Source organism: Diceros bicornis, chromosome 20, assembly GCF_020826845.1.
Source record: "Diceros bicornis minor isolate mBicDic1 chromosome 20, mDicBic1.mat.cur, whole genome shotgun sequence".
Taxonomy (NCBI): domain Eukaryota; kingdom Metazoa; phylum Chordata; class Mammalia; order Perissodactyla; family Rhinocerotidae; genus Diceros; species Diceros bicornis.
In genome coordinates, this window is record NC_080759.1 from 19,292,894 (window position 1) to 19,305,931 (window position 13,038).

The 13,038-nt window shown below is 42.6% G+C and overlaps 1 long non-coding RNA gene across 1 annotated transcript in view; it reads left to right on the top strand.

The window, feature by feature from the left end:
• Window positions 1–13,038, top strand: part of LOC131418897 (uncharacterized) — a 44,578-nt gene that overhangs the window by 25,804 nt on the left and 5,736 nt on the right. The window contains exon 3 of the long non-coding RNA XR_009223068.1: window positions 878–981. This is a non-coding gene — a long non-coding RNA (uncharacterized LOC131418897). The remainder of the gene's footprint in view (window positions 1–877; window positions 982–13,038) is intronic.

Here is a 13,038-nt window from a genome sequence, read left to right on the forward strand (position 1 = left end):
CTACAAGGGAATGCTCATCTGGTTGAAAAGGAGATGTGGGTCTTTAAACCTTATTGATGTGGTTATTTATATAAGAACATATGAAAAACATCAATTGCCCATCTCATAGAATGAAAGAGTGGTGCAGGCTGCTGGATTGGGTTTGGGGCAGAGGAGGAAGGTACCAAAGCTCTCTCTGAGAAACATAAACATATGGGATTTAGTCCTACTAAGTAACTGCATGACCTCAGTGCAGCCATTTAATTTCTTTAGGCCTCAGTTTCCTCCTCAATGTAGTGAGAAATTTAGCATACATTATTTATAAGGTCAATTCCAACCCTATCTTCAGGTGGTACCACGTAGGGTCTCAGATTCAGACTCTCAGGTGTAACTTCCATTTGAATTGGAAATTTCTCTGAGGTCCAGTTTCTTTTTCTGTAATATGAAGAGGTTTGGCTAACACAGGCTCTAAGGTTTTTCCCAAGTCGAACATTCTTTACTTCTGTTGTACTTTTGGATTCTTTTCCTTACTCTGGTGAAATTAAACGTCATACTATTTTTTTTTTTTTTTTGGTTTCTTTGAGGTTGTGGTCACACACACACAAAATGTGAGGCTGTGTCACATGCATTTGTAGAGGTGGTGCACACATTTTGCTGTTGGTGAACACAAACTCTGCTTCCAGGCAGTGTGTGGAGCAGTGATGTGTCCTTGTGGTTTGTTGAATTCTCTAAACTTGACAGTGAGAGGACAGGAAATGGTCCATTGAGAAACTAGTGACGAAAAAATGCTGAAATCTGTCTTTAACCTCAATTCTGGTCAATTCTCATTGGAAATTGCAATATTTTTAAACTGTGGATTTCCACTTCTTTTAATTCCCATTCCTTTGGCTTGTTTTAGGGTATCAGGGTGAACGATTCTGGCCTGGAAGCAGTTCAGTCAGCTGAACCACTCAAAGGGCCTGGTCACACCTGTGTCTCGCCTTCGTGCCTCGGTTTCTGCAGGTAAAGAGAAATGAAGGAAATCACATACCTCCTTTCAGGACTATGAGATTTCCTCATAAAAGCCTTCACAAAAGGGACCAAACGTTAATTTTTAACAAATGTGTGTGTGTTGGGGGGCGGCAGGGTTCTTGAAAGATGCCTATCAAATCTGTAATCCTTTCTAACAGACTTTTATAAATGTAAACTCTTTATTTGAGAAGAATTGTTGGAATGAAGAAAACAATGGCATAGCTGATTAATTATGGGTCCAAATCTGATTTTTGACCAACTTAACATGATTCTTACTCACAAAGCAGGTTCTTCTAAATTCAATTAGACAGACATGTACATAGAGCATCTACTGTGGGCCAACATCACCTCCTGTTTCACACTCACTGTTCTATTTCATTCTCACATCAACTCTTTGAGGTAACTGTTTATATTTTCCACCTATGTCTAAAGAAATGGAGGCTCAGAAACATTGTGAGACTGGCCCAAGGTCACACAGATCAAAGTTGAGATTGAAACCTTTCACCTATGTAACCCAAAATGAGCTCCTTGCTCATTCCCCAGTGTGCTAGTTGAACGATCCAGTGGGTACACAGGGGAACAAATGTGAATTTTAAAAACCCACTAACCATATTTTTTATCATTACCTGGTACACCTTAAATGCACACACACACAATATTGTATGTCAATTATATCTCAATAAAGCTGGAAAAAATTATTATATATATTTGAATATACATTGACTCTTCATATACAGATCCAATCCTTTTAATCCAGATTATAAATCATCTGCTGCCACAACTAAAATTGTGAGAAATCAAAGTAGAGGAAATTTTCTGATTGCCTAGGTGGTTTTCATTTTTCCTTTTTGTGGAGTGTATGGAAATCTAGGATTAATCTGGAAATAAGCATTAATGTAGAAGAGTTGACCATGGCTCTGAAGAGCACTAAACCTCACCCTTCCCTGCTATGACCTGGCTGAATGAACGATGACCCTTGGGCCTCTTTTTAATGCTGGATAAGGTCTTATTTAGAAGAACTGACATTCCCCTGTGTGTGTCATTTGGGGGTACTCGGGTCATAGAGATGTCCCTCCTGAGCGGTGATTGTTGCTAATGTTGTCTCAGTGGGCCAGTTTGATGAAGTGAGCTATCTTCATTTTCTTTGAGACATTAGGGCAGACTGAAGCTGATTTTCAAAGAATTCAATTTTATTTCAGAATTTCCCCCAAAACAGTGGGTGGAGAATTTGGACACAAATTCCTCAGAGTTACAGAGGCCTTTTACACATGGATGATGCTTTGGTTTTAAGCATTGTAAACAAAAGTACTCCTTTAATCACCCAGTTTTACCTACCCAAGGTGGTCTCTTTTCTTCTTGCATTCCTCAAATTCTACCTATTGTTCCAGACATAGCTGAAATCCCACCCTTGTGAGGCTTCTGTCCCCCCTCCCGTAAGAGGTGATATATCCTTTCTTTTTTGTGTGTGTGTGAGGAGATCAGCCCGGTGCTACATCTGCCAATCCTCCTCTTTTTCTGCTGAGGAAGACTGGCCCGGGGCTAACATCCGTGCCCATCTTCCTCCACTTTATATGGGACGCCGCCACAGCATGGCTTGCCAAGTGGTGCATCGGTGCATGCCCAGGATCCGAACTGGTGAACCCCAGGCCGCCACAGTGGAGCGCGCGCACTTAACCGCTTGCGCCACCAGGCCGGCCCCGCGATATGTCCTTTCTTAAACTCCCATAGTGCCCACCGTTCAGTCATCAGTTCATTGTTCACAGAGCTTGGACACCTCTTCCACTGAGGTATGGAACAATTGTCTATATATTTTATTGTTCAACTTTGCATCAGCTTATGTTTTATCTCCTTCATTAGATTAGATTATACACTGGTTTGGAGTAAAGAAGCTAATCTAATTCCTTGGATGATTCAAGGCCTTGAACATATCTGGTGCTCAGTAAATGTGTTTCTGTTAGATTTGATTAACTTGCCAAGCAGAAGAATGGACAAGTGTCATGAATTCTACCCCTAGGAAATAGATTTACTCTGGCTTCTTAGTAATTGCTTCTTTCCTTTAATTTTTCCCTCCAAAAGAAATTAGCTGTGAATTAGCTCTCTGCTGGTTCCAGTGTGGACCATAGTAACATACGCTCTTTTGTGTGTGTCTGGATTGAAGATTTTCAGGGAGAAGAAATCAAATTGGGGAGGAACAAAGAAGAATGTGTTTGGGAAGTCTTAAAGGGAAGTGGTCAAGAAAGCCAATATTTCAGGGACATATATTTATGATGGGGTAACAGGGTAGTGAGTCTAGTAAAAGATGCACTTGTAATCTGTCCCTTGGTAATTGACTTACCCCTAGAGGGGTTCTAAAAATGTATGTTCCCATTACATTTGGGATTGGATTAAATGCCTTAATTGGAATGTGTTCATTGTAAGGCTGTTAAGGATGTTGATAATCAAAGAGTAGAGGCACATGTGGTATGAAGAGAGACCAATCCCTGATGTGAGTGCGTGACCAGCTTCACAGGAAAACTGTCTCTGATAATTGTGCCAAGGAAGGTGAGGCCAAAGGATAGGTTCTAGATGCGTGGAACTTGTGTCCTCTTCCCTTGAAGGCCAAGGGCAGTGATAAAGTAATTAGTCATCACAGAGCACCATTAACTTGTCTGCTCAAATCAATGATAATTCCCATTTCCACTGACTCATTTAATGGGAATAAAGATCACATGTCAAGAAAGAATGAGGGAGGGGATAGGACAGGAATCTTGTAATTTATTACAGTGTATTTTTTCCCCAATATTTTGTTATGACAATTTCCAAATGCATAGCAAAGTTGAAGGAATTACACAGTGAACACCCATATACCCACTTAGATTCTACAATGAACATTTTGCTACAATTGCTTTACTTATCTCTCTATCCCTCTTTTTTTTTTTTTGCTGAGGAAGATTGGCCCTGAGCTTACATCTGTGCCAATCTTCCTCTATTTTATATGTGGGTTGCCACCACAGCATGGCTGACAAGTGGTATGGGTCTGCGCCCAGTATCTGAACCCATGAACCCAGGCTGCCCAAGTGGAGCGTGCCAAACTTAACCACTACACCACAGGGCTGGCCCTTCTATCCCTCTATTAATCCACCTTAAGAGTAGCATTCTATGAGTTTGGACAAAGGCTTTCACCTGTGTAACCCAAACCTCTATGCAAATATAAAGTATAACCTTCATCTCAGAAAGTTCCTTCATGCCCCTTCCCAGGGAATCTCAGCTCCCCCTCCATCCCTCAAGGCAACCACTATCCTATTTTATTTTTTATACTAGGTTAGTTTTGCCTATTCTAGAACTTTGTATGAGGCTTCTTTCACTCAAATAATATTTTTGAGATTCATCCATGTTGTTGTGTGTATCCATTTATTTTTTAAACCACAATAATCTCTGTTAGTCTTCAGAGATTCTCAGGTTAGCAACTTCTTTAGAAAGCAGTAGGGAAAATAAAGCGTTAATTTTTGGTTTTGTTTTAAAAAGGAGAGTTGAAAGGGACCCTAGTGACAGCTACTTTTGCCCTTAATTTTCCATAAGAAGTGACTGAGGACCAGTGAATGCTCAGGGTCATGTAGACTAAGCTGAAACGGGGATCCAGGTCTCCTGACTCGCTGCACGAAACTGTTAGGAAGACAGCTGAGTGGGGTGGTTGTTTTGAGCTGAAGCCATGTGAGACTAGGGAGTTTCGACAGAGCTTTGCTTTAGAGGATGTGAAACTACACTAACCTCATGTGACAAGAAATTCTCGGAGGCCTTGGTGTGGAGCCAGGGGAGGAAGTTTGACGCAGCTTCTGGTTACCAGCTCCAAATCTGAACCCACTGCTCCGGGGTGACTTATGGTGAGCTTTCTGATTTGCAATAAAACAAGACTCGGGATGGGGAAAGCTTTTCTACACCAATGTGCACAGGCAGGGTAACGCCAAAGGAACAAAAAAAGCCAAGAAAGGCACCTTCAGCCACATGGCCCTCCCATAGGAAGGGACCTGGAGCTGAAAATAAAACACTGAGGGAGGAAGGGATACCATGGGACAGACAGAGCCTTTGTCTCCAATTCAGCCCAGGATGACAATGACCTGGCGGTGCCTGCCTGCCAGCTGTTGGCTGGCCTTTGTGAAAGTCCCCAATCTCTGGGCCAATGCTTAGTGGGCAGGTATCCATATCAGGAAGCCAACTGGCACTGCTGGCACCTTGGTTGGTGAAGTGAGCCCAGTGACAGGGAACCAAGGCTGCTGGGCTGCTCTTGCTACCAGCTGGCAGGTGCAAACCCCGGCGGCAGGTGCCCTGGGGAGGGAGGGTTGGCATTGCCATGGTAACCAATCAAAAAAGGGTATTTCTTTTTCAAGGTCAGTTTGACCTATTTTCTGCCAGGGAGATATTGTGAGGAAGAAGTGACTTTGTGGCAGCTCTGACTTGTATGTGAATGCGTGCCTCGTCTGTTTTGAACGTATTACGTCCAATTGGATCTTATTAGTGTTGCCCACTGGGCAAATCTGGGGGTTCGTGGATCTCTTGGGAGATGTCATCGTGGACGAAGATCAGGTCACTAGAGAAAACCCAGGAGAGACGGATCCAGTGTAAACCAAGCAGGACTGAACAAAGAATTCCAAAGGCGTTTCTCAAAGGCAGCCAGTCAGGCTCAACGGGTTCTTCGGGCTATTCCGGGATAAGAGATTAGTGCTGACTGTTTGTGACATGTCACCCTAGATGTCCTTTGGCCAAACTGTCCTGGGCACAGGGGTGAAGGGACCCTTGTCAGCTTGCTGGGTGCCTCACAAGTTTGACACAATGAGTTCATTGTAGAGAACCAGGTTTTCCTTATCACCTTCTTCCTTCTCTCTGTAAATCTTTCACTCATGCCTTCACCTTGGGCACATGTACTTTCTGGCTTTGATTTACAAGTCCAGCTTCTCCTGGATATTAGTATTTCTGCATTTCCTTCTGATAAAAGCTGTTCTGACTCAGGTCTCTGGGTTGGGTGTCAGTAATTTTCCCATTTCTCCTCTCTCGTGTGTTCACACGATGAGCTCCACTTTCTGTGCCTTGAAATTTCTGTTGGGAGAAATAATAACGTGGGGCTTCCTGAACCCTCTGGAGAATTTTACTCTTTTCTGCCCACTGGGATTCTATCAATATTATCTAGATGGGATGGCACCCTGACAGGGGGAAATATTAATTATTCTGGATAAACCCTGAACAACTTGCTGGCATGTATAATCATGTACATAGGCCTCAGTCTCCTAATATGTAAAATGAAAAGGTTAGATTAAATGATCTCTTCAGGCCCTTGCCAGTTGGTTTTCTAAGACTTTCAATTTTAACATGAAAAAGAAAAGCTCTAAACAGATTCAACAATTAACAAACTGATGTTACTTACACAGGAATTTTTGCATTAGATCCTTGTGTTCAGTAAATATGTATAATTCATCTACTAAGTCTGGGCACTGGGGATTTAGAAACAGATGAAGCATCATTTTCTGTCTTGAAGGATCTCATGGTCCAATGAGGGAGGGGTAGCAAGAAAAAATCATTCTCAAAATCAGCAGGAGTCTGAAGGCAAAATTCTGCTTGGAAAAAGAAGTTATCTTTTTGTTTGGAAAAGCATGTTAATGGGCCTATTTGATGTAGAAAGATGAGCCCCTGCCTCCCACCTGACACTGGCAGGGCCAGGACTAGGAGGATGTGAGGACTAGGGTGATATTTCTGCCTTGAGTGCAAAAATAAGGACATGCAAAAAAACTTAGTGATCAAGATAAGTACTATTATAATGTAACATTTAAAAATCAAAATTAATGGAAAAAAATCCTTCATGAACAAAGTGTGAAAATTTTAAATAAAGAGAAAATCTGATCCTGCATGTGTATGATCTTGCCTCATTTTCCTCACCCTAATTCTGGCCCTGGTTCCAATAAAACTTTATTTATAAAATTTGCCAATTGGATTTTTTTAAACTATTGCATTAAAATATCTAAAAGTTTAGACAAAGAAGAGTGTAACAGAGTTTACGGTTTTAGAGGGTTATCGTTAAAGGGAGAAGAGAAGGCCCTTGAAGGGGATGGGGTCCCTGGAAGATGGCAGTGAATACAATTGAGAAATTGCTCATGGTAGAGAGTGGTTAAGGAATATTTATGAAAGAGATGCCTAATAAAGGTTTTGAAACTGTTTCTGACGCTGTGTTGCAGTTACCCCGCTCTGCCCCCTACCCTTCAGTTAGAAGTCTTATACATACAACAACCCTTGAATTTGTGCTGATTTGAGAATAAGGAAGGAAGAAGGGTGGTGTCCAACATGGGAGGAAGTGGTCTAGAGAGAGAAGGGCAGACGGAGGAAGCAGGCGGGAGGTAGCAAGGCCCAGCTCAGAAGACTCACCCCCTGAAATCCTTTGGAGAGAAGACCGGAGGGGTGATGAGTCTGGACTCTGCAATGCATAGACTGCGATCTTGAGCTCTACATGCTTTGCAATATAAAAGGCAAGAGAGACCCGCAGGCAAAGAGAGACCCTCAGACACGGGGACCATGCCTGTAAATCAATAATTATGTTACTGTACTGGATCTTTGGTTTGTAACTCTAGGTCCACTCACCATCTTTCTCCCTGCTTTCTTTCTGGGAGGCTGCCCTCTATGGACCACATCAAAGGGCCCTCTTGCCCCCTGCCAATGATGAACACCAGTAGATAATTGGAAGGAAGGAGGAGAGTGAATTGCCTCCTTTCCTGAGGGTTTGCTGTAAGCTGGTTTTATCCCTCTACTGATGGTTGTGGCTCCTGTCAAGCATCCCTCTGGTTCTTTTTCCAGGCTCTGGGAACCACTCCTTCCTGTTACCTTTTCAGGCTGGGGGTGGTAACAGAGGTGCATCTTATTTTCTTGGAGTTTATACCATCTTTTGTGGCTTCCTTATACCCTGCTTCTTTGTAAAGAGTCTCTGTAATGAAGTCTCTTCAATATAAGTGTGTTATTTGTCTCTTGCTGAGACTCTGACTGATACAGACATGAAAAGTACCAAAAAAGGTTGTACAGTGTATTATAGATTGAAGATGGATGAAGCAACCAACTGCCCAGTGGGAAGGGAAGATGGGTGGGCATAGAGGGCCTCGTGGGTGATGTTTGAGCTGATGTGGAATGAACTATTTCCCTGGGATTAGGGTAAGCCCCAGCCTGAAAGCAATCTTGTGTCTGCAGGCAGGTGTCCACATAAGTAAATCTCAATGGTTTACATGGTCATAAAAGACAGTGATTATCCAGTGGGCTTTAAAAAGCACAGGAAAGCTTAAACAATAAAATAGCAATCACCCATACTCCTGTAATCCCTGTTGATAACCCGGCATGCTTTCCTCCAGACTTGTTACAGAGTTTACTTCATACTCTGTATACAGTTTGGGGTCCTGCTTTTCTTTGACATTACATAATGAACAATTTTTCCACAACTGAAAGAAGCTGCAAATATTCGCTCACGGGCTGCTCCCTTTAGGTGTAGCGGAATAACCTAAAGAGCTGAAAGCTATTATATCATATAGTTGTTCTGTGATGTTTTCAAAAAGTGCTCCAGTGATTTTGCATCTTTATGTCATTAAAAAAGTTTTTTTGCTTGCCAAATTTTAAAAATTGCTACTAAAAATATCTGACTGCAGGCAAGTCTGTGTTTCAGGATTACTGAATTACCATAGATTTTGGGCTGGTTGTTTTCTTTTTTTTAGTGCTAAGGAAGATTGAATTTTCCCTTGCTGGATGCGGAAGAGAGGAAATGGTGCCTGGAAATCCATTCTGAGGGCAGGCCCAGTAACTTGGCCAGGAAGGGATTCCTTATGGATGGACATTAGCAACGGTGTTGCTGAGTTAAATTTTATGTTGTGCTATCATTCCTTTCCAAAATTTCCAAACCGTCTCTGTAAGTCTTGTGCAATATGGCCTTACGTTGGCAGTGCCTTGTGGAAGGAAGGGGCAAGAATAGCACGTGTGTGAAGGACAAAGCGCTGTGGGGAGTAGACAAGAGGGGCAGAGCAGATTGGGAGGAGCCAGGAGCAGGAGTTTGGAGGGAGAGGTGACTGGCAATGCCCCAGAGAAGCATCCTCTGGCCAATCCTCTGAAATATTGAGACGGGCACTAGACTTCCTGCAATTCCAAGAATGACATTTGGATATTAAAGGAAAAGGTGACCCTGAGGCCTGAAGGCCTCAGGTTACATGTCATTCCAATAGGACATAGTGAGAGAAATCAGAGGAGGGGCTGGATGGGGAGATATTATGAGAGAAGGACTTGGTGACTTACTGCATGGGAAGGTGCTGGGCATTAGAAGTGAATGAGAGAAGTGATATTTTATCAGAACAGTTCCTGCAAAATGATTGAGAAGACTACACAGTAATTCAAACAGGGTTTTTGGAAAGAGAGATAGGTAAAAAAGATTACTTCTGGAGAGAAGTAAACTTCTTTTTATTTATTTGTTTATTTTTATTTATTTATTTTTATTCTTTTTTATTGAGACATAATTGGCATATAATATAGTATTAGTTTCAAGTGTACAACGTGATGACTCAATATAAACTTCCTTTCATAAGGCTGAAATGTGGCAAGGTAAGCTATGATCCAACTTATTATTTGTAATAGGACTTTATGGAAAAGAGATTAATATTCCAATGGGCTTGAGCTCCAGAAGTAATAGAATTACTTGGGTTTCCTTGTGGTTGTTCATCCCATGATTAGACTAGGTCAAAACCTGAACTTAGTTGTGACTTTTTTCCCAGTGAAATTTTTATCCATTAGAAACCCCAAATAAATGACTTATTTATTCTCACGTTATTATCCAATCCATTTTTCAGCTCACACTCAACCTCCGTTAGGCATGAAGCTGGGGAATGGCCTAGGAAAAGCATCTGATTGAGACGTGCTTGCATTTTTCACATGACTTTGCCAAAAGGGGTTTCTGCCTTCAAACTGGGAGGTTTCCACCCTGAGAGCTGCTTTAACTTAATATTCAAATCTGCTTTGCAAGAACTTGGATATGGAATTTGAGCTAGTTTCTGCAAGTAATTTATAGAGTGGTTCTCTTTCTTGCTGGGAAATGAAAACCTAGTGTCTGTTTGGGCAGAGTTTAGAGAACCCCAGGAAAATACAGGGGTAAGTTTTTGATGTGGCTTTTATTGCCGTATTGATTGGATAGGCTTTGATTTGGGAATCTGTCTTAGAAAGGAGCACATAAAATTTTGGCAAGAAGGCTGTTTCAATAAAAAATAATCTTCTTTAAAGATCAGAGACCTGTTACCGAATGCATAAGATAGGTTAAAAGGCCATTGCTTTTGCTGCATTCATAGAATCTTATGTTTGCAGAGTATGAAAAACAATACTGCCCATCCCTATCCAAAGGCAACTTAAGGAAAACATAGAAGTACTTCCTTATGTCCAACAATAGAGTATTCTTTTATGCGAGGTGTCTCTGGGTTGGAAAGCAGGACTGAGCTCCCAGTGTTCTGGCATCTGTTTTTGTTGTATTTACATGGCTTTAACATGGCATTGCAAGATCTCTGATATTGGGTTTCAGGGCTCTTTATCTGAGCTTATCAGTTTTCCCTTCACTTTTATTAATAATTTGAAGGACAATATAGAAGACATATTGGGTATTTGTAGGTTACATAAATTTGGAAGGTTCTACTAACTGAATTAATATTCGTAAAAGATCTCGACATGTTAGATTAATGGACTGAAACTATGGGGATAAAGTTTAATAAGAAATGAATATTAAGTCTTAGGCTGAAAAAAATCAATTGACTGGAGATGACTGGATTAACAGAAGTTCATGTGAAAAGTCTCATGAGTTTTATCACCAGGAAGTTCAGTGGGAGTCCAGTGTCACATGACGAGCGTCAACTCTTAGAGTGCGTTCCTGGAGGTAGAACCCTCCTATCAAGGGTGGTAATGGTCCTGAATTTTAACCCTGGCCAAACCTCAGCTGAATTCCCTATCTTTAAAAGTGTCCAAGACAAATCCGAGTTTGCTGGCGATAGTTAACCAGTTGGTAAAAATCAGGCAAATGTATCATACATGAAACTGTTGGAGGATTTGCAGGAGCCACGATTTAGTCCAAAGAGGAAAAGCTCAGGAGGAGGCATGAGTGATTTCTGTGTGGAAATATTTATCTGAAGGGTTGAGGGTTTCCCAGAATTAGAGTGTCTATCAGTGGGGCAAGACCAGGATCAATGTCTGGACGTTGCAGTGGAACCGTTTGGGTGTTGACATAAGGAAGAATTCTTCTATGAATAAGATTTGTTTGAAAGTGGAACGGACTGGCACTGGAGGAGGGGAGTCCTCTGATCCTGGAGAATAAGGCCAGATATCAACCTTCTGGCAAAGAGGTTGTGGAGGGATTGAACTGTGAAGCTGTACTAGATCCCCCTTCAGATTCTGTCCGTTGTCAAGTAGGCAAAGTTTGTCTCTGGAGCTGTCCTTCTCCTCTTTATCCCAGCTGTTACTCTGGGAAAGACAGGATCACTTGCTTCCCACTGTGATATTAATCACTTATAAGACTTGATGTCTGGAGCCCAGAGAAATGATACTTCAGTGAATTTCCACCGGATAGGCAGGCTTCTATTCATGCAGACCACACTTGCTTCAACCTACAAACAAAGGAAATATGACAAGAATGGGAGATTTTCACGTGCAATAATAAGTTCGTGGAGGGAGACGTTTGGGCAGGGGTCACTTCCACCTCTTAAATGAAAACATATAAGCAAGCTTCTATATCCTATGGAAGTAGGAAGTTGGGAACGATGTGTCCTCGCCTGTCCGTTTTGGACAGTATGCTGGTCTGTTTCCCAGGGCAATAGCGATCATGACCTAATGGGCACAGGAGAAATAAAATCTTACTGTCTACTATTCTTTTGCACTGTTGTGGGATTAAAAGATCAATAAGAACAGTAGCTGTGACCTTGGGGTTTGATGAGAATTTTTTAGCCATTACTTCCTACTCTAGGTCACTTTAGCCCGAATGGAATATTTGAATACGGCTGCAATCATAAACTCTCAGCTTATTCCTCCTCTTTCTTCTCTCTCCCAGCCAGCAAGGAGGGTAGGACAGGAGGGTGTGCATGCCGCAAGAAGACAGGATGCCAAATATTTTTGGGGTGAAGAGCCACTATCCCAGGAGAGGGGGGAAAGGCCTGGAAGAGAGAAGAGAACTGAAAAGTATTTTCTCTCCCATTCAGGAGGCTCCTAGGGACCCCTTTCTGAATCCGGCATCCTGCCTGTTGGTCTCTTTGCAGAGATGTACAGGGGCCCTGTGGAGTTCCTGAAGAATCCTGCAGCTGCTGGGGCCTCGTAGGAGATGGGCGGTGTGTCTCCCGGTCCTTGTTAGTCCCACAAATGGCCCATTGAGGGGAGCAGGAGAAGGGAGAGGCATCGAGGGCTGGCCCTGGGGTCCCTCAATGGGAGCACTGTTCAGGCTTGGGTGGGAGCCAGCCCTGACACCATGCTAGTTGTTAAAGCCTCATTCTTCCCAAGGAGGCGGCTGGAAAGGCAGCAGAGCAGCTGAGGCTCCAGAGAAGGTACCTCTCTTGTTCCTCACAAGGCCTGACTGATACAAGAGAGGAAGCCACTTCCTTTTCAATTATTTTCTGCTGTTCATTACATTTACATCCCAAGCGTTTTTCCTCTTCCTTCTTACTCTCATTTTAGTACTCAAGACCCAAAACTGATGGGCTTTTCCTTTCCCCAATCTCAACTGAAACTTAGAAATGATGTCAAATTTTTCTGTTTTGTACCAATCCCCCTGGGCAGCCCGTCAGAGAAGCACCCTGAGAATGGCTGCAGTTTTCCTGTTGCTCTGGAGCCCCAGAGGAGTTGAAAGTCTCTTTCAAAATGAAGAGTCGGTCTTTGGAGATAGCAAAGTACTAGATGCCTACCACGGGGAAACATGTGGTTTTTCCTACCCACCATCCCTACTCCTCTTTCTGGTAACACCACCTCGATTTTCCTTTGAGGGCCACCCTCCTTCCACATTCAGCCCATGGGCATTAGTTGGGTTGACATGCCCTTGGAGGCTCC